General features: G+C 38.9%; 1 protein-coding gene across 14 annotated transcripts in view; it reads left to right on the top strand.

Moving 5' to 3' along the window:
* Positions 1-22,993, top strand: part of MYO9A (myosin IXA) — a 341,194-nt gene that overhangs the window by 12,018 nt on the left and 306,183 nt on the right. For 12 of the 14 annotated variants that reach the window (XM_036243152.1, XM_036243103.1, XM_036243095.1 and 9 more), the window contains exon 1: positions 17,560-17,648. The exons of the other annotated variants lie outside the window; for them this stretch is intronic. The gene's annotated coding sequence lies outside the window, so the exon portion shown is untranslated. Of the gene's footprint in view, positions 1-17,559; positions 17,649-22,993 lie in introns of those variants that run through there. 14 annotated transcript variants of the gene reach the window in all.

The following is a 22,993-nucleotide window of genomic DNA, read 5'->3' as shown; positions in this document are numbered from 1 at the left end:
TGTCCCTTTCACGTCGATCTTTTTCTCTCTCTCTTTCTTCCTCTCTCTCCCTCCCACTCTACACTCTATCTGAACAAAAAACAGAAAAATGTCCTTGGGTGAGGAAATAAATGAATGAATGAATGAATGAATGAATGATTAAAAAAAAAAAGAAATGGAAGGTTAGAGAACCTAACCATTCAGATCCAAATTGTCTTTTACTCCAGCAATTGACAGGAATTTGTCAAACAAAATTTTTTATTGAACAACATATTTGGGCATCTACCATGAGGAATTTGTTGAGGTGGCACTTTGGAAGATAAAACAATTTATGTAATTATAGTAGCTTTTAAAAAAAGGCACAAGCCTGGCCCATGTGGCTCAGTGGTTGAGCATTGACCCATGCACCAAGAGGTTGCTGGTTTGATTCCTGGTCAAGGCACATGCCCAGGTTGTGGGCCAAACCCCCTGTGAAGGGTATGCAGGAGGTGGCCAGTCATTGTTCTCTCTCATCAATGTTTCTATCTTTCTTTCCCTATCTCTTCCTCTCTCTCTAAAAAGAAATAAAGAAAAAAACGCAATAGATACAAGGCTTCCATAGGTTGCTTTATTGAATTATATACTGTGGAAATCATATGCAGTTGTTACTTTTCCTTTTTTATTCATATATACAAGAGAGTGAATAAAATGTGCAATTTAAAGAAAATTGTGAATATTTGTCTCGTCCAGGCCAACAAACCAGACTTGCCTTGGCCCCTTACCTCACCCTCCCCTTGCCCTTGTCAACATATCCCGTATTGTGGAGGTAGCTATTATCCTGTCCTTTGTGACTATCATTTTCTTTGCTTCATAATTTTAAATTCCAGGCTCTTATTTTGAAACAATATAATTTTGTTTTTCTTGTTTTTGAACTTCATATGAGTACTTTATGTGATTTCAAAAATTTAGTTCAGCATTTGTGAAATTAATTCCAGGTTGTTATAGTTAGCCATAATAGTTCATTAGATTTCATAGTGGTAAATTATTTCACTATTACAGTTTACTCATTCTAGTTTTGATGAACATTTGAATTGATTTCAGTTTCTTGCTGTTATACTAAAAAGTCGATGGCGAGTGCTCTTATTCCTGTTTCCTTTTCGCAAGTATGCAAATGTTTCTCTAGGATTCCCAGGAATGGAATTGCTGGGTTGCAAGGTATGCAATGCACATATTAAATTTGATAATGGCAAGTGTTTTTCAAAATTACTTCAATTTACACTTCCACCAACACAATGTATGACAGTTCCCATTGCTGTACTTTCTCAGTACTTGGTATGGTTAGCCTAATTGTCGCCATTCTGAAGGTATGTATCTCATGATTTTAATTTGCATTTCCATGATTACTAGTGACGTTGGGCATCGTTTTACAGTCATTAAATTTTTCTCTTATACTCTACCTGTTCAAGTTGATTGTCTAGTTTGTTTTTCTTTGAGATGGTCTGTGCTTTTCTTACTTATTTTTAGAAGTTCTGTTTGTGTTTTGGGTACTAGTCCTTCACTTATAGCAGTTACAAGTATATTCTGTTTCGGGATTATTTCAATTTCTTATTTATTTATTTTTAATCCTCACCCAAGGATATTTTTACATTTATTTTCAGACAGAGTAAGAAGGAGGGAGGGAGTGAGGGAGGGAAGGGGGGAGAGAGAGAGAGAGAGAGAAAGAAACATCGCTGTGAGAGACACACATTGATTGGCTGCCACCTGAACGACCCCAACCAGGACCAGAGATGAACTGCAACCGAGGTACGTGCCCTTTGGCCGGAATTGAACCCAGGACTCTTTGGTCCGCAGGCCGATGCTCTAACCGATAAGCCAAACTGGCCAGGGCAGATTATTTCACATTCTATGGTGCCTGTTGACCAACAGAATTTCTCAGTTTTAATGGTTGGCTAGTCTTTTTAATATTTTTAAAGAAAGCCTTTTCAAGGCTGAAGTAAAGAGATATTCTCTGACATTATCCTCTAAGAACTTTTAAGTTTTAACATTTTACAGATTTGGTCTTTAGCCCTGGCCGGGTAGCTCAGTTGAATAGAGCATCCTCTTGATATGCCACGGTTGTGGATTTGATACCCAGTCAGAGTATATACAAGAATCATCCAATGAACGCATAAATAAGTGGAATAACAAATTGATGTTTCTCTCTCTCTCTCTCTCTACCTCCTCTCCCTCCCTCCTTCTCTCTTTCCCTTCCTCTCTCAAATCAGTAAAAAAAATTTTTAAAAATATTGCTTAGCTCCACGCTTTACAAAACCTGTAACTTGAAGCTGGGCTCTTAAAGTCTGTGAGCTGCAGAGCCAGCATCATATGAAGAGACTGTCACTTACCTCACAGGCTTGAATAGAGCATGTCCCAGCACTCCCTGGTGCAAAATTAATTCTAGACAATAATTGAAGAATCTCAATCAACTTTATTTCCTTTGGAAAACTAAAAGCAATATACATAGCTATTAAATTTATTACGAAAGTTAAGTTCTTCAAAAAGGATTTGTTGTAGAAAAATCTACTCCAGGAAGGTAAGACTTGACAGTGTTGTTGTTGTTGTTTTTAATATATCCTCACTTGAGGACACTTTTTTTTTTTTTGCATTAATCTTGAGATCGAGTGGGAGGGAGAGAGGGAGGAAGAGAGAGAGAGAAACATCGATGCAAGAGACACACATCGAGTAGTTGCCACCAACACAACCCCAACCAGAGCCGGGGACAAACTGCAACTGAGTTATGCGCCCTTAGCGAGAACCAAACCCGGGCCTCTTCTATCCGCAGGCTGACACTCCAACCACTGAGCCAAACCAGCCAGGGTGACAGTGGTGTTTAACGTGGGTCCTCCCACACTCATCCAAACCCAGTAGAGGGAGCTACAAACAGTAGAACACCAACACCCACGGGGAAAATTTGGCAAGCTCCAAAACCCACTGATATAGCCAAAATGGTGAAACAAAAAAACAAATCTCAAATGAAAGAACAAGAGAATTCTACTGAAGAAGAGAGAAGTGAAATGCAGTTGAGCAAGTTATCAGAGGTAGAGTTCAGAGCAAAGATAATGAGGAAGTTCAATAGGCATGAGTAAAGAGCTCAACACCATGAGTAAAGACATAGAAACATTGAAAACCAACCAATTGGAAATGAAGAATTACATAGCAGAAATAAAGAACACATTGAAAGGAATAACCAGTAGGGTAGCGGAAGCTGAGGACCAGATCAGTGAATTAGAAGACAGGGTAGAAATAATCGCCCAATCAGAGAACCAAAAAGAAAAAACAATTAAAAAACCGGAAGACAACCTAAGAGAACTGAGGGACAATATGAAATGTAACAACATCTGCATCATAGAAGTTCCAGAAGAAGAAAATGAACAAGGGTTAGAGAATATATTTGAAGAAATAGTGACAGAAAACTTCCCTAACTTGGAGAAGGAAAAATGCATACAAGTGCAAGAAGCATAGAGAGCCCAAGTAAGGAGAACCCAAACAGGCACAAACCAAGGTACATAATAATTAAAATGCCAAAAATTAAAGACAAAGAGAGAATCCTAAAGGCAGCAAGAGATAAGCAACAGGTTACCTACAAAGGAAACCCCATAAGGCTATCAGCTGACTTCTCAACAGAAACACTACAGGTCAGAGGGAATGGCATGAAGTAGTCAAGGTAATGAAAAACAAGGATTTGAATTCAAGATGACTCTATCCAGCAAAGCTATCGTTCAAAATAGAAGATAAAATAAAGAACTTTCCAGACAAAAAAAAAGGCTAAGAGATTATATTAGCATCAAACCAGCACTGCAAGAAATGTTAAAAAGGACTGCTGAAAGTAGTAGAAGAAATAGGAAGAAAAATATAACCACAATAAACAAAAGTGGCAATAAATAAGTACCTACTAATAATCACCTTAAATGTAAATGGACTGAATGCACCCATAAAAAGACACAGAGTAGCTGATTGGATAAGAAAGCATGACTTATGTATATGTTGTTTACAAGAGACCCACCTCACATAGCTTGAAAGTGAAGGGTTGGAAAAAATCTTTCAAGCAAACGGAAAGGAAAAAAGAGCTGTGGCAGCAATATTTATATCTGATAAAATAGACTTCAAAATGAAGCATGTAACAAGAGACAAAGAAGGCCACTACATAATATTGAAAGGATCTTTCCAACAGGAGGATATAACCTTGGTAAACATACATGCATTCACTATAGAGACAACAAAATATATTTAAAAACTTCTGGAGGACTACAAAGAAGAGATCAACAGCAATCCAATCATTGTAGGGGACTTCAACACCCCACTGACATCACTGGATAGATCATCTAGACAAAAAATTAACAAGGATACAGAGCCTCTAAATGATGCAGTAGATCAAATGCATCTAATAGAAATCTACAGAGAATTACACCTCAAGTCTGCAGAATTCACATTCTTCTCAAGTGCACATGGGACATTCTTAAAGGTAGGCCACATGTTAGGACACAAACTCATCTCTAAAGTTCAAGATAGAAATCATATCAAGCATTTTAGATCACAATGGCATAAAACTAGAAATCAATTACAGCAAAAACATTCAAACACATGGAGGCTAAATATCATGTTATTAAACAATAAATGGTTTACAAAGGAGATCAAGGAAGAAATTAAAAACTTCCTGGAAACCAATGAAAATAAACATGCAACAACACAAAATCTATGGAACTCGGCAAAAGCAGTCCTGAAGAGGGAAGTTCATAGCACCACAGGCTTACCTCAGGAAACAAGAAGAATTTCTATTTGGCTGTCTAACCTCACGACTTAAAGAACTAGAAAGCAAACAAAAAGAGCAAGTTGAAGGAAAGAAATAATAAAGATCAGATTAGGCCCTGGCCGGTTTGGCTCAGCGGTTAGAGCGTCAGCCTGCGGTCCAGAGAGACCCGGGTTCGGTTCCCGCTAAGGGCACGTACCTTGGCTGCAGTTTGTCCCTGGCCCTGGTTGGGTCGTGTGGGTGGCGGCCACTCGATGTGTCCCTTTCACATCTATGTTTCTCTCTCTTCCTCTCTCTCCTTCCTGCCCTATCTGAGTAAAAAATGGAAAAATCTCCTCAGGTGAGGATTAAAAAAAAAGATCAGATTAGAAATAAATGACATAGAGACCAAAAAGCAGTTCAGAAGATCAATGAAACAAAGACCTGGTTCTTTGAAAAGATAAACAAGATTGATAGACCCTTAGTTAGACTCACTAAGAAACCAAGAGAGAGGACTCAAATAAACAATAAGTAACAACTGACACCACAGAAATACAAAGGATTATTAACAAACACTATGAACAATTATACAGTCGCGAATTGGACAATCTAAGTGAAATGGACAAATTTTTAGAAACACAGTCTCCCAAAACTGTACAGGAAGAGATAGGAAACTTGAATAGACCAATAACAACTAAAGAAATTGAAGATGTAATCAAAACTCTCCCAGCATCAAAAGCCCAGGCCTAGATGGCTTCATGGGAGAGTTTTACCAAACATTCAGAAAAGAACTAACACCCTTTCTCCTCAAACTATTTCAAAAAATTCAAGAAGAAGGAAGACTTTTAACTTTGTTTTATAAGGCCAGCGTAATTCTAATTTCAAAACCAGGTAAAGACACTACAAAGAAAGAAAACTACAGACCAATATCCCTGATGAACATAGATGCCAAAATCCTGAACAAAATACTAGCAAATCAGATCCAGCAATACGTTAAAAAAATTATCCACCATGACCAAGTGGAATTCACCCCTGGGATGCAAGGCTGATACAATATTTGCAAATCAATAAGTGTGATGCAGCACGTAAACAAAATGAAAGATAAAAACCATATGATCATATCAATAGATGCTGAAAAAGCATTTGACAGAATCCAGCACCCATTTCTGATAAAAACGCTCAGCAATGTGGGAGTAGAGGGATCATATCTCAACATAATAAGGGCCATATAAGACGGACCTACAGCCAACATCATACTCAATGGGCAAAAACTACAAGCATTTCCCTTAAGAACAGGAACCAGACAGGGATGCCCACCCTCGCCACTCTTATTTAACATAGTACTGGAAGTCTTAGCCACAGCAGTTAGACGTGAAGAAAAAATAAAAGAGATCCAAATTGGAAAGGAGGAAGTGAAACTGTCATTATATGCAGATGACATGGCATTGTATATGGAAAACCTAAAGACTCCATCAAAAAGCGACTAGATTTAATAAATGAATTTGGCAAGGTAGCAGGATACAAAATTAATGTCATGAAATCAACAGCATTCGTATATACCAAAAATGAACTCAGAATAAGAAACTAAAAAAGAAACAATTTCATTTACCATTGTGGCAAAAAAATTAATATACTTAGGAATAAACTTAACCAAAGCAGTAAAGGACCTATTCACAGAAAACCACAGGACATCGAAAAAGGAAATAGAGGAAGATATAAAGAAGTGGAAGCACATACCTTGTTCATGAATTGGAAAAATTAACATCATTAAAATGTCCATATTACCCAAAGCAATCTATAGATTCAGTGCAATCTGCATCAAAATACCAATGTCATATTTCACAGAACTAGAACAAATACTTCAAAAATTTATATGGAACCTTGGCCAGTTTGGATCAGCAGTTAGAGTGTCAGCCTGCGGACCAGAGAGTCCCGGGTTTGGTTCCCGCCAAGGGCACGTACCTTGGTTGCAGTTTGTCCCCGGCCCTGGTTGGGGTCGTGCGGGTGGCAACCAGTTGATGTCTCTCTCTCACATCGATGTTTCTCTTTCTCTTCCTCCCTCTCTCCCTCCAGCTCTATCTGAAAATAAAAATGCAAAACTGTTCTCGGGTAAGGATAAAAACTGAAAAAAAAAACAAAAAAACAAAAAAAAAAGTTCATATGGAACCAAAAAGGACCTGGAAGAGCTGCAGCAATCTTGTAAAAGAAGGATAAAGTAGGTGGGATCACAATACTGGATATCAGGTTATACTACAAAGCCATTGTCATCAAAACAGCCTGGTACTGGGATAAGAACAGACATATATCAGTGGAACAGAACAGAAAACCTGGAAATTGACCCAAGACATTATGCTCAATTAGTATTTGATAATGGTGGTAAAAGCCATACAAAGGAGTCAAGACAGCCTCTTCAATAAATACTTTTGGGAAAATTGGATAGCTATGTGCAAAAAACCAAAAAACACCCCACACAACTAGCCCTGGCCGGTTTGGCTCAGCGGTTGGAGCGTCGACCTGCGGTCCCGAGAGACCCGGGTTCGGTTCCCGCTAAGGGCATGTACCTCGGTTGCAGTTTGTCTCCGGCCCTGGTTGGTCGTGCGGGTGGCAGCCACTCGATGTGTTCCTTTCACATCGATGTTTCTCTGTCTCTCTCTGTTCCTCTCTCTCCCTCCCACTCTACCTGAACAAAAAGATGGGAAAATGTCCTCAGGTGAGGATAAAAAAAACCCAAAAAAAACCCAAAAAAAACCCCAAAAAACCAAAACTAAATCACCAGCTTATACCACACACAAGAATAAACTCAAAATGGATAGAAGACTTAAATGTGACTTGTGAATCCATAAAAGTCCTAGAAGAAAATTTAGGCAACAAAATCTCAGACATCACATGCAGCAAAATTTTCATTGATAAAATGCCTAAGGCAAGAGAAAGGAAGAAATGAACACATGGGACTACATCAAACTAAAAAGCTTCTGCACAGCCAAAGAAACAACCATCAAGCCCTGGCTGGTTTGTCTCAGCGGTTGGAGTGTCGACCTGCGGACCAGAGCTTCTCGGGTTTGGTTCCTGCTAGGGGCATGTACCAAAAAAGAACCATCAAAATGGAAAGGGAACCCATAAGTGCCAATGATACATCAGATAAGGGGTTCATTTCCAAAATATATAGAGTCCTCATACAACTCAACAAAAGGATGACAGGAACCCTATTAAAAAATGGGCAGAGGACTAACTAGACACCTGTCCAAACAGGACATACAAATGGCCAAGAGACATGGGAAAAAGTGCTCAACATTACTAATGTTAATTTGCATCAGAGAGATGCAAATTAAAACAACCATGATGTATCATCTCACACCTGCCAGAATGGCCGCCATCAACAAATCATCAAACAAGTGTTGGTGAGGGTTTGAGGAAAAGGGAACTAGTACACTGCTGGTGGGTATGCTGACTGGTGCAGGAACTATGAAAAAGAATATGGTGTTAAAAATTAAAAATTGATGTGCCATTTGAACCAGTGCTCCCATTTCTAGGAATATATTATAAGAAGCCTGAAAATATCAATCAGAAAGAATATATGCACCCCTGTGTTCATAGCAGCACTATTTACATTTGCTAAGATCTGGAAACAAGCCAAGTGTCCGTCAGTAGATGAGTGCATAAAAAAGTTGTGGTTCATATACACAATGGAATACTATGTAGCTGTAAGAAAGAAAGGTCTCTTATCCTTGGAGACAACATGGAGGCACCTGGAGAGCATTATGCTAAGTGAAATTAGCTAATCAGAGAAAGACAAATACCATATGATCTCACTTATTTGTGGAATATAGTGAACAAAATAAGCTGATGAACAAAACAGATCCTGAGAAATAGAAAGCAGTACAGTTCAGACTGATAAACTTTAGGGTTGGGGGTGAGGCGGGGGATGGATGAGATAAACCAAAGAACCTATATGCATATATGCCTAACCAGTGGACATAGACATCAATGCTGGGGGTGGGAGGGTGGGATGGGGTGAAGGGTGTCTAGGGGGGGCCAAGGAGAAACATCTGTAACAAAAATTAATAAAATTTGGAGAAAAAAACATATTGGAATAGATCTTGTGGGTAATGTGAGGTTCAGTTTCATTCTTTCCCACTTTAAAGGGATACCTGATTGTCCTCGCATCTGTTTTGAAAAGTTCATCTTTTCTCCACTGATCTGCAGTACCACATATATCAAGTATTCATATTTGTGTAGTTCTTTTTCTGGACTTGCTCCTCTATTCTATTGGTCTGTCTGTTTATTCCTATACTAGTAACACCATCTACTTAAAGTTCAGTAAGTTGTGATATCTGATAAGGCAAGTCTTTTCACTTTGTGTTTTTCTTCATAAGAGTCTTGACTGTTTTTTCCCCGTTGCATTTTCATGTATGCATTTTTTTTAATCCTCACCTGAGGATATTTTTCTATTTATCTTCAGAAAGTGTGGGAGGGAAGGAGAGGAAGAGAGAGAAACATTGATGCAAGAGGGACACATCTATTGGCTGCCTCCTACATGACTTCTACCAGGGCCAGGATGGAACCGCAACTGAGGTACATGCCCTTGACGGGAATCATACCTGCGACTCATTGGTCCTTGGGCCATCACTCTAACCATTGAGGCAAACTGGCCAGGGCTCATATATGTATTTTAGAATCACTGTGTCAGATTCCGCAGGAAAAATACCTATAATCCAACATAAAAAAAAATCAGCATTTGGGATTTTTATTGAGATTGAATTGACTCTAGATTAATTTGCGGTAACTGACATTTTTCCAACATTGTGTCTTTCGGTCTATGACCATGGATATCTTTTCATTTCTGTAATGATTCATAATGTCTCATTTTTTAAGTAAAGCTTTTGTACCTTATTAGTTAGATTTATTCTTGAGCACTTCCTGTTTTATCATAGATACAGTTGTAAGTAGTGATATTTTAAAAATATTTACTGATTGTTTTTGCTGGTATATAGAGATATAAAACTAGTATCGATTTATATCTGTTAAATTTTAGGATTAATAAAAGATTACTGGTAGATTTTTCTTTTTTTTTTGAATATATAATTATATCATATGCAGATAACATTTTTGTCTCTTGTTTCTAATCCTTATACCTCTAATTTTTTTCTGCTTTTCTGTGCTGCCTGGTATCTCCAGTATAATGTTGATAGAAGTAGAAAGGGGCCAACCTTTTCTTGTTCTTGATTTCAAAGGAAAATGTTCAGACCTTCTCCATTAAGTAATCTGTAGGTTTTTGTAGATGCCTTTTATCAATTAAAGAAGTTTCCTTTTATTCCTAGTTTGCTAAGATTCCTTTAGAGACATTAAAAAACATAGAATGTTTATGGCTTTCTTAAATATATTCAATTATATTAATTGAGTTTCTGATTATTATCAGATTTATCTTTACTTTCCTGGGATATTCTTAACTTGATTATAGTATATTATACTTATATTGCTGGATTTAATTTGCTAATATTTACTTGGAATTTTTGCATTCAAATTCAGGAAAAAGATCAGTTTATGATTTTTCTTACTTGTCTGGCCCCTGCCAGAGTTTTTTGGTTTTAGAGTTATGCCAAAAATTGGGAAGAATTTATTTAAGATAGAATTATTTATTTCTTGAATATTTGGCAGAACTTGCTGGTGGTAATGCAGTGTGGCTTGGGAATTTTTTTTTCTGGGGAAGATTTTTTTATTAGAGTCATTAAGTGTTTTTTTTAACCTTCATGAGAGGATATTTTTCCATTTTTATCCTCAGATAGAGTGGGAGGGAGAGAGGGAAGAAGAGAGAGAGACATCGATGTGAGAGAGATATATTGATTGGTTGCCTCCCGCACTACCCTGTCCAGGGCTGGGGACAAACCGCAAATCAGGCATATGCCCTTGCTGGAATCGAACCTGGAAGTTTTTGGTCTACGGGCCAATGCTCTAACCGCTGGGCCAAACCGGCCAGGGCTTTAAAAAAATTTTTTTTTTTTTTATTTTAGAGAAAGAGGAAGGGAGAGGGAGAGATAGAAACATTGATATGAGAGAACATCACTCCACTGCCTCCTGCATGACCCCCACTGGGGATTTGGTCCACAACCTGGGCATGTACCCTGACCGGGAATTGAATCAACTACTTCTTGGTGCTTGGGTGGATGCTCAACCACTGAGCCACACCTAGTGAGCTGTTTGTTTATTTTTTAAAATCCTAACCCGATGCCCTGGTTGGTTTGGCTCAGCGGTTGGAGCGTCGGCTTGCGGACCAGAGAGTCCCGGGTTCGGTTCCTGCTGGGGGCATGCACATACATACATACATAAATAAATTTAAAAATAAAAATAAAAAAATAAAAAATAAATAAATCCTAAATGGAGGATATTTTTCTATTTATCATCAGATAGAGTGGGAGGGAGGGAGGGAGGGAGAGAAAGGGAGAGAGAGAGACATTGATGTGAGAGAGACACACTGACTGGTTGTCTTCCACACGACCCAACCAGGGATGGGGCCAAACTGCAACCGAGGTACGAGGTACGTGCCCTTTACTGGGATTGAACCCGCCAGTCATAGATCTGAGGCTAACGTTCCAACTGCTGAACCAAACCAGCCAAGGCTGTTTGTTTTTTTAAACAGGATCATTCAGGTCCTGGCTGGGTGGTTTAGTTGGTTGGAGCATTGTCCCCTATACCAAAAGGCTGCAGGTTGGATTCCCAGTCAGGGCACATACCAAAGTTGTGGGTTCGATCCCTTGGTCAGGGTGCCTACAGAATACAACCAATCAATGTATCGCTGTTTCTCTTTCTGTGTCCCCTTTCTCTCTCTAAAGAAAATCAGTAAACACATCCTTCGGTGAGGATTAAACAAATAATAAATAAATGGAGCCATTCAGGTTTTCTGTGTATTCTTGAGTAAATTTTGCTAAATTTAGTATTTTTTAGGATTTGTTTTTCAATTTTATCTTAATTAAATTATCCTCTTAACCATTGTAATATATGCAGTATTGGTAGTTTTTGCCCCCTTTTCCATTCCTAATAACTTTCCTTTTTTTTACTTATCATCTTGATAGAAGATGTTTGCCAATATATAGTTTTTTCAAAAATCCAACTTTTGGCTTTCTCTTGGCCCTTTCTAGTATATATTTTCTTTTTATTTCTCATTTCTATTATTTCCTTTTACTTGTCCAAGGTTTATTTTGCTGTTCTATTTCTAACTTACTGAATAGATGGTTTCCTAATTGGTTTCTTTTTTATATTATACCTATTTAGGGATATAAATTTTTCTATGAATATTGCTTCAGCTGCATCTCACAAGTTTTGAAATGTAGTATTTTTGTTACAGTGTAGTTCGAAACATTTTCTATTTACTTATTTTTCACATGGATTATTTGGAACTATATTTTTAAATTTACAACTATGTGAGCATTTCCTAGTATGTTAGTTATCTATGCAGCATCATAATTTAAGCCCAAAACGTAGTGGCTCATTATTGTTTACAGTTTATGTGGGTCTGGAATTCAGGAGTGGTTCAGCTTGGTAGTTCTGCTTCAGTTCCTTTCTATGTGGATTTTTCCATGAGGCTTTTTAAGTGCTGTTACGGTATGATCACTGGAATTCCTAGTGGAGAAAGCATCAGGTGGAAGCCATGCTGCTGTTTGCTGTTTATGACCTAGCCTTGTTATCGGTGGGGTGCTCTCTGTGTCCCCACCTGTTGCTGATGGAAGTGGAGCTCTTGGGGTGCCGAGGGAATAAGAATTTCCTGAGACCCTGATAGGGGGATGAGGTATTGTGGAAAGCTTTATTTCTATGAAATTAAACCTCTGGGTTTCCAAAGTCCCATCTCCCTCCCTCCCGCCTTGGAAAAAGCTCCATTTTGTTTTTTAGCAGGGCTAAGATCAAAGCCAGTGCCCAGAGTTTTCACTCTATATTTGCACAGCCCAGTCCAGGTTCAAGTCACCTAGGTGAGCTTGTGTTCTCAGTTGCAGTCCATTGCATGTGGGGTCCACAAGGCCTGTGGCTTTTATGGCCACATGGCTCTGGAGGTACACGGGGAGTGCAAAGAAACAGGAGAAAAGCAAAAGTAACAAGAAATCAAGAATTCCTTTGGGGATTATGTATTCCCAAATTTTCATGGGCTTGCTTTGGGATCCACTCTCCTAGCCAATGATCTTTGTTTCCAGGTTAGACTGACAGGCAATTGCTTTTTCTGTGTCACCCCAACTTCATTGCACATTCATGCATTTCCCCTTTGTTGGACTCTTTCCCCCCAGTGATTTGCAGGGAGTGGACTGGTTGGTTCCCTGGGGAGTATAAAGTTGCAGCTTTCTGGTGAAACTGCCCAGATGACCATGCTTATAATGTCTGGCCTTCCCTTTGCTTTCTTCCTTTTATTAATATTGATAATTACCTAATTATGATGGTAACAGCCTCAGAAATCACTCAGTCTTACTTCACTGCATTCTTTTGGTCTACTAGGGGTGGGGAACCTTTTTTCTGCCAAGGGCTATTTCGATATTTATAACATCATTCTCAGGCCATACAAAATTGTCAACTTAAAAATTAGCCTGCTATGTTTGGTCAGGCCTATGATGTTAGCTGGTATTGATTTCATGGGCCTTATATGGCCTGTGGCCAGACATTTCCCACCCCTAGAAGACCATCAGTTTTCAGCTGATGTGCTGTGGTACACTGGTGTGCCCCAAGAGTTTTTAAAACATGAAATATCTTATTATTTAGTCAGTGGCACTGACCTCTTTCCCTTAGACTGTCAAATAAAAAATGACAACAGCTAACATAACAATAGCTATCCAGTGTGAATGAATCAAAATTATACCTATTTTTTCGTCAGATCACCAAAAACATTTTTCAGTGCACCGCAGATTTTTTGTAATTAGCTTATGTGTGCCAGGAGATGAAAAGTTTCAAAATCATAGGTCTAGAGAGTTACAAAAGTCCATCCAAGTTCAAGGGGGAGAGAACTTAGTGAAAAGTATCAATGACACATTACAGAAGTTTATGTGATGGGATACATATTGGTGTTAAAGATGTATATGTGTTATTCCTAGTTATCTTTTTGTTACTGATTTCTTTTTGTTTTTAAAGAAAAGCTGTTATGACTTCAGTGCTCTTCTTTTTCTGGATCTCTGATTTACATATATATTAGATTTGCTCCTTTATATGCTGCTGCTGCTTTTTTTTTTGGTTAATCCTCACCGGAGGATTTTCATTGATTTCTTTTTTTCTAAGAGAGAATGAAAGGTGAAGGAAGAAAGAGAGAGAGAGAGAGAAACATTTATGTTAGAAAGACACATCGATTGGTTGCCTCCTACATGTGCCTCTACTGGGGCCAGGGGTCAAACCTGCAACCCAGTTATGTGCCCTTGACTGGGAATTTAACCTGAGACCCTTTGGTGTACAGGCTGATGATGCTCTAACCACTGAATAACGCAAACCAGGGCTCCTTTACATTTTTTTAAATCTTCACCTGAGGTTATGTTTTTATTGACTTTAGAGAGAGAGGAAGGGGGGAGGGAGAGAGGGAAGGAGAGAGAGGGGGAGAGAGAAACATTATTTAGTTGCCTCCCGTATGCATCCTTACTGGGATTGAACCTGCAGCCTTTTGGTGTACGTGATGATACTCCAACCAACTGAGCCACCCGGCCATGGTCAGATATGTCTTTTAATTCATTGATTTCTCTTCAGCTATTCTACTTTATTTTAAAATATGTTTTTATTGATTTTTTTTAGAGAGAGAGGAAGGGAGGGAGAGTGAGAAACATCGATGTGAGAAAGAAACATTGATTGGCTGCCTCCTGCACGCCCCCTACTGGGGATAAAGCCTGAAACCCAGGCATGTGCCCTGACCAGGAATCAAATGACCTCTCAGTCCCTGGGATGTCACTGCTCAGTCCACTGAGCCTCACCAGCCAGGGCTATTCTACTTTATTTTAAATTTCAGTTGTGTTTTATGATTTTATAAATTTGTTTTAGTTCTCTTTCAAATCTTCCAAGTAATTTTTTGTGGTTCTTGTCCCTTTCATATATTTTAAGCCTTATTTATTCCTTTAAATATTAAACAGTTATTTTATATTTTGTGTATGATCATTATTTATATGTGAAATTTTTTCATACTTCTGTCATTTCATGGTCTTTGTTTCCTTCTTGCTTGGTCTAAATAATGCCTTTTCTTGGGACATTATTTGTGACATTTGCACATGCATCTTGATGTCTGTAATCTGGGCTTTTTGTGTTATCCAGGTGATGTGAATTAAGGTCACAAATCTCTCTCTTTCTCTGTGTGTGTGTGTGTGTGTGTGTGTAGGATAGTGGTAGCTGAGGTGGCAGTGTGTGTCTTGTGGCCTGTACTGCCTGTTTTTGTAAGGTTGCAATTTAAGAATGGTTTTAACATTTTAATTTATTTTTTATTTTATTTATTTATTTTTAATCCTCACCCAAGGATACTTTTTTCCATTTTATCTTCAGATGAGTGGGGGAGAGAAACATTGATGTGAGAGAGACACATCTGTTGGTTGCCTCCCGCATGACCCTGACTAGGGCCGGGGACGAACCACAACCCAGGTACTTGCTAATGACCGAAACAAACCCAGGACTCTTTGGTCCTCGGGCTGATGGTGCTCTACCATTGAGCAAAACCAACTAGGGCTGGTTTTAACATTTTTAAATAATTGGGGGAAAAAGGATAATATTTTGTGACATGAAACTCAAATTTTAGTGCCCATAAATAGTTTTTTTCTGTATTGTCTGTGACTGTTTTCATGTCATAATGACAGATTTGAATGGTTGCAACACATACCATATGATCTCCAAAGCCTAAAGTACTTATATTTGGCCCTTTACAGAAAAAATTATAACTTATCAGGACCTCTTCTTTTCCTTTTTTCTTTAAAGCTCAGTGCCAAAGGAACTTTTCCTTGCAATCTTAGGGGATAGGTTAAAATAGAGCATGTTTACTTTGGTTCATTTTATGGGTTCTAGTTGTATGGTATAAGGTCTATGAGACTTACTACCAAGGGAGGGCTCTCAGCATGGCTTTTATCTCTATGAGACTATGAAAACCAAAGCCCAAGTTGGGCTTCAGTCAGTGGCTAACTTGGCTTCAGCACTCTGCTTACCTCTTGCAATTCCTGCTTACTCTTATGTTTTGGTCTTGCAGTACATGCCCTTGACCGAATTGAACCCTTGACTCTTTGGTCTGCGGGCTGATGTCAGCTCTTTGATACTTTTAAGAACATATATTTTCTATTTTGTTTAGTTTTTAAAATTTCAGTGGTTATTTTGTTATCATTAATTGGCCATATTATTGGAGATTGATACTCCTTTTCGAATATGAAGAAATTATGGTTCAGAGAGAGAGCATGGCTTGCTCCAAAGTTATGTTAGTAGTAAGTAGCAGATAGATACGTTGACTTTAGGGAGCTTATTTATGATCTAGGAATGTGAGCAATTAGTATTGCACATTCATTTCTATGTTCCCAGTACAGAATAGAATTTCTGCTCCTTGGGCCATGCAGAAGTATTTCAGTTACAGAGGACAAGTAAGGCATAAAATACTCAAAAGCTATTTGGCAGGGAAAACTAACAGCATATACAGATACTTGAGAACTAAAAAGTGTTGGAAAAAGAAGTGGAAAATTTTGTTGACTGTATAAAAGACAGTAAAATTCAGTAAATCTGCCATGTTAACTAAATATGAATCAAAAGACCTTTATTAGGCACCTATTTTTTAGCAATTGTTATTTTATATACAGTATCACATTTAACTTCCTAGTAACTATGAGTTAGGAAATTATGGTGATTTCTTACAATAAATATGCAGACATTTAGGGAAGATGGTTTATTATTTACCCAGGATTACACATCTAGTAAGTGCTAAAAGTAGGATCTGAACCCCTGTGTGACTATAAAACCCTTGTTTTTTCCCATTAAATTGTATTGCCAAAAACAAAGGTCTCTACATGGTTAATGGAGATTTTATGAAAATATATGGTTAACATTTCTGTACATATGGGAATCCCTCAGGCTTTTCATTTAGAGGTTAGTCTGTTCTCTGATCATACTCCTACCTTCAGAAGGCTATTGCTTTGCAAAAATGCACATTATTGGTCAGAGAAGAGAGACTGGATAAATTAGCACAAATTTATCAGTTAAGTAGAGAAATCAACTCTTAGCACATATTTTGTTGATGGTAACCAATGAAGCTGGACTCTCTTGATAGTATTTGAAGAACAGTGTTTTTCATTTTAATATTCTACGTAGAGTTAACATTTGAATTTTCTGAACTGAGGAAACACTACAACGGAAAACACACACACACACACACACACACACACACATATGCCTTCTGTTGTGAGCAACAAGCGAAATAGTCGACAGAAACCCCAGCATATTAATGGTTTGTTCATAACCAGAAGTGCTCTCATTGATGGGTAATGCTTCTAATTGTCAAAGCTGCCAAGGCTGGAAGTATACATTGAGGCAGCTGGTAAAGGAGTGAGTGAGAGGGAAAAGTTGTCAGAGTGGCAAGTGACAAAAATGTTAGATTACAAATTTGATAGTGTGTTGGTAAATAGGCCTCTGGCAGTGGTGGTCAATACTAAGAGTAGAGGACAGAGGTGATTGCAGTTGAGGGGATGGAAGAGAAAGGAACTTGAGTGTAATATTTGAAGCTCTGTTGGAAAAAGAAAGTCACATATATATGACACTAGACACAGAAGATGTTGTATTTCCTTTTTTTTTTTTTTTTTTAATCCTCATCCGAGGATATTCTTTCATTGTTTTGTTTTTTTTTTCAGATAGAGTGGGAGGGTGGGAGGGAGAGAGAAAGAGATAAACAATGCAAGAGAGAAACATCGATTGACTACCTCCTGTACAACCTCGACCAGAGCCAGGAATCAAAACTGAAACCCAGGTATGTGCCCTTGACTGAGAATGGAACCCGTGACTCTTTGTTCAGCAGGCCAGTGCTCTAACTGCTGAGCCAAACCGGCCAGGGTGAGGACATTGTATTTTTTAGACAATGGCAGAAAACTAGAGTTTGTAGCCTATGGAGTTTATTACAATACAATGTCAATCAAAGTGTATTAATAATTGTGTACTGAAGATTGCTATATAGCTGTAGTAGTTTGCTAGGACTGCCATAACAAAATATCACAGACTGAGTGGCTTAAATGACAGAGATTTATTTTTTTCACAGTTTTGCAGAGAGGCTGAAATTTCAAGATCAAGATATTATTGGCAGTTTTGGATTCTCCTGGGGTTTCTCTTTGGCTTGTGTCCTCACATGGCCTTTTCTCTGTGCACTTGCATTCCTGGTATCTCTTCCTCTTTTTTTTTTTAATCCTCACCTGAGGATATTTTTCTATATGTCATCAGATAGAGTGAGAGGAAGAGAGAGGGAGAGAATGGAAGAGAGAGAGAGAAAAAAATCAACGTCAGAGGGACACATCGACTGGTTGCCTCCCTCATAACCCTGGCCAGGGCCAGGGCTGAACTGCAACCGAGGTACATGCCCTTGGCCGGAATTGCACCCCTTGACTCATTGATCCTGGGGCCCATGCTCTACTGCTGAGCCAAACCAGCCAGGGCTCTTCCTTTTTTGTAATAAGGACACCAGACCTCTTGGATTAGGATCCCACCCGTGTGACCTTATTTAAGCATAATTACCTCTTTAATGAGGTCCTGTCTCCAAATACATTGGGTATTAGGGCTTCAACATGTGAATTTTTGGGGAACACTGTTTGGTCTATAACAGCAGTAATGTAGACCCAAACAACTGAACAGAAGTTAAATTTTGTCTAGAGAAACGCATAGTGCAAAAGAATGTAAGAAACAAAAGATAAGTATGGGATAATTTTGGTAGTTTATCTATGTATAATAGTAATCTCAGATAAATTCTTTGCATATTCTGAAATAATGGATGCTGTTGAACCCAGAGTATCAGACTCTACAGTAGGTTTTTTGGTGGGGAAGGAAAGGAGTCTAGGAGTCAGCTAAGTAATGAAAGAAGAGGGTGCAATGGAAATACCATAATCATTGTAGGATGGAGTTATTGATAAACTATGAATCAGCAAATAGTACTTGTTCCTTGCCTGGTTATTCATCATTGAGTGATTTAAAATTCCTTGTAGCCCTGGCTGGTTTGACTCAGCAGTTAAGAGTCGGCCTACGGACCAGAGAGTCTCGGGTTCGATTCTGGCCAAGGGCACCTACCTTAGTTGAGGTTTGTCCCCAGCCCTGGTCGGGGTCGTGCGGGTGGCAAGCAATTGATGTGTCTCTCTCACATCGATGTTTCTCTCTCTCTCTTCCCCCCCTCCCTCCTGTTCTGTCTGAAGATAAATGTAAAAATATCCTCTGGTGAGGATTATAAAATAAATAAATAAAATAAAATTCCTTGTAAGTGTGAAAATATTTACAGATAAAAGATATATGACCAATGTTAACTTATACCAAAGATGTTTTATTTTTAAAGGTTTAGAAAACATTTTGAGATATTAATGTAGATTCTCTTAACAAAGATGAAGACATCCAGTATTGTTTTATATTGCATCTTGTTCCCTTAACAGTGGTGCTGTATTTTCATACTATTAACCTTCCTAGTGCTGCTCTTCAGTTTGGTAGGTATCTTTTAGGTAGTTACCTATGCATTTATATGTATACATATATGTGCACTTTTAGAACATATATTGTCCCATTTATTTTTTTCTTTTTATTTATTTATTTATTTTATTATTATTTTTTTATCCTCACCCGAAGACATTTTTCCATTTTTTGCACAGATAGAGTGGGAGGGAGAGAGAGTAAGAGAGAGAGAGAGAGAGAGAGAGAAACATCGACGTGAAAGAGACACATCGAGTAGCTGCCACCCGCACGACCAACCAGGGCTGGGGACAAACTGCAACCAAGGTACATGCCCTTAGCAGGAACCGAACCCAGGTCTCTCCGGACCGCAGGCCGATGCTCTAACCGCTGAGCCAAACCGGCCAGGGCTATATTGTCCCATTTAAAAAAACCATAAACATATCTTTAGTTTTCTATTTTCAAATAAAAGATCTAAACCATGGTGTGGTATTTAATTTTTGAAAATTAAGGTATAACTCACATATAGTTAAATGCCTAAATCTTAAGGTACAGGTCGATGACTTTATAAAAATGTTAAAAATTAATTTAAATTAATGGACTTTTTTAAAAAGCAGTTTTAGGTTTGCAGAAAGGTACAGAGAGTTCCCATATACCTTTTCACCTCATCCCTTTAATTTTCTCTTTTATTAACATCTTGCATTAGTGTGATCTGGTTGTTACAATTGATGACCAATATTGATACATTATTAATTAGGGTTCACTCCTTGTGTTGTACATCTTGTGGGACTTGACAAACGTATGAAGACATGTCTCCACCATTATAGTGTTATACTGAATATTTTCACTTTCTTAAAATGTCCTATGTTTCACCTGTTCATCTTTCCATCTCTCCTCTGAAACCCATGGCAAAACTGATCTTTTTACTCTTTTTATATTTTTACCTTTTCCAAAATGTCATATAATTGGGGGAAAACAGTATGAAGCTTTCCCAGATTGGATTCTTTCATTTAGTAATGTACAATTAAGGTTCCTCCATGTATTTTCATGGCTTGCTAGCTCATTTTACTTTGTCACTGATTAATGATTATAGTGTATGGATACCATAGTTTGTTTACCAATTTACCTTATTTTGGGGGGGGGGGTACATGCCCCTAGTGGGAACTGAACCTGGGATTCTCTGGTCTGCAGGCTGACGCTCCAACCACTGAGCCAAACTGGCCAGGGCCCCCCCTTTTTTAAAAAATCTTCAACCACCGAGGATATCTATCTATCTTCAGATAGAGTGGGACATTGACTGGCTGCCTCCGGTACGACCCAACCAGAGCTAGGGACGAACCGTAACCGAGGTACGTGTCCTTGACTGAATTGAACCTGCGACTCTTTGGTTATCAGGCTGACGCTCCAATTGCTGAGGCAAACTGGCCAGGCCATTTACCTTTTTTTTTTTTGCAATTTTTATTAATTTATTTTTGTTATAGGTGTTTCTGCTTTTTCCCCCTAGACACCCTCCTCCTGATCCTGGCCCCATTTACCATATTTTTTTTAAAAAAAGAATTTTTTGCCCTGGCCGATTTAGCTCAGTGGTTAGAGCGTCGGCCTGCGGGTCCGGTTCCTGCTAAGGGCGCGTACCTCGGTTACAGTTTGTCCCCGGCTCTGGTTGGGTCGTGTGGGTGGCAGCCACTCGATGTGTCCCTTTCACGTCAATGTTTCTTTCTCCCTCCCACTCTATCTGAACAAAAAATGGAAAAATGTCCTCGGGTGAGGATTAAAATAAATAAATAAATAAAAGATTTTTTAAAATTGATTTTTAGAGAGAGAGGAAGAGAGAGAGAAACATTTATGTGAGAGCCAACCATTGATTAACTACCTCCTGCACGCCCCCTTCTGGGAATTGAGCCTGAAACCTGGGCATGTGCCCTGACCCGGAATTGAACTGGTAACCCTTCAGTGTACCAGAGGACGCCCAATCAACTGAGCCACACTGCCCAGGGCCCATTCACCTTTTTTTATTGTTGTTAATCTTCACCTAAGGATATATTTTCATTGATTTTTAGATAAGAGTGTGAGATAGAGAGAGAGAGAGAGAGAAACATTGACATGAGAAAGACACATCAACTGGTTGCCTCCAGTTGACCCTGATTAGGGCTGGGGCTTGAACCTGCAACCCAGGTATGTGCCCTTGACGAAGAATCGAACCCGTGGCCCTTCAGTTTGAGGGCCAATGTTCTAACCACTGAGCAAACCGGCCACGGCCCATTCACCTTTTGAAGAACATCTTGGTGCCCTGGCCAGGTGGATCAGTTAGTTGGAGCATTGTCCCATACACCAAAAGGTTGTGGGTTCATTGCTCAATCAGGGCACATACTCAGGTTGTGTGTTTAATTCTCGGTTGGGGCATGTCTGGGAGGCAACCAATTGATTTTTTTCTCTTACATTGATGTCTCTCTTTCTCCCTTCCTCTCTCTCTAAAATCAATAAAAATATATCCTCAGGTGAGGATTAAAAATATAATATATAAAGTGGTTAAATCTTAAAAGAAAATAAAGAAGAACATCTTGGTTTCTTCAAAGTTTTGGCAATTGTGAATAAAAGCTGTTATGAACATTGGTATACATATTTTTGTGTAGATATAAGTTTTCAACTCATTTGGGTAAATATCAAGAAGTGAGATTGCTGGACTCTGTTTAGTTTTATAAGAAACTGCCAAATTGTCTTCCAGATCTGTTGTACTATTTTGCATTCCCACCAGCAATGAAGGAGAATTCTTGTTGCTCTTTCTAGATTCTCACTAGCATTTGCTATTGAGGTTGTTTTGGATTTTTGCTATTCTAATAGGTGTGTAGTACCATCCCACTGTTTTAATTTTCTTTTTTTTAATATGTTTTTATTGATTTTTTTTTTTTTTAGAGAGAGGAAGGGAGAAAGAGATAGAAACATCTATGTGAGAGAGAAACATCGATGGTCTGCCTTCTGCATGCCCCCCACCAGGGATCGAGCCTGCAACTTGGGCATGTGCCCTGACTAGGAATGGAACTGGGACCTCTCAGTCCAGGGATGACACTTAATCCAATGAGCCACACCAGCTGGGCTGTTGCTTTAATTTTCAATTCTCTAATGACATGCTATTGAGCACCTTTTCATATGCTTACTTGCCATCTGTATATCTGCTTTGGTGAGGTGTCCAGTTCTTCCCCCCCCCTTTTTTTTTTTTTTTTTATCCTCACCCGAGGATATTTTTCCATTTTTTGTACAGATAGAGTGGGAGGGAAAGAGAGGAAGGGAGAGACAGACAGAAACATCGACGTGAAGGGACACATCGAGTGGCTGCCACCCGCATGACCAACCAGGGCCAGGGACAAACTGCAACCGAAGTACGTGCCCTTAGCGGGAACCGAACCCGGGTCTCTCCAGACCGCAGGCCGACGCTCTAACCGCTGAGCCAAACTGGCCAGGGCCCATTTTTTAAATTTATTTTTAATCCTCACCTGAGGATACCTCTTCATTGATTTTTTCAGATAGAGTGGGAAGAAGGGAGGGAGGGAGAGAAACATTGATGTGAGAGACACACATCAATTGGCTGGTGCTTCCCGCATGACCCTGACTGGGGCTCAGACCCTCAATGCACGTCTGTCAGGAAATCCATCTCTCAACTCCTCGGTCCAAGGGCCAACTGAC

Source organism: Molossus molossus, unplaced genomic scaffold (assembly GCF_014108415.1).
Source record: "Molossus molossus isolate mMolMol1 unplaced genomic scaffold, mMolMol1.p scaffold_m16_p_1, whole genome shotgun sequence".
In the NCBI taxonomy this organism is placed as follows: domain Eukaryota; kingdom Metazoa; phylum Chordata; class Mammalia; order Chiroptera; family Molossidae; genus Molossus; species Molossus molossus.
Note: the sequence above shows the minus strand (reverse complement) of the source record. Positions and strands in the feature narration are given on the sequence as shown.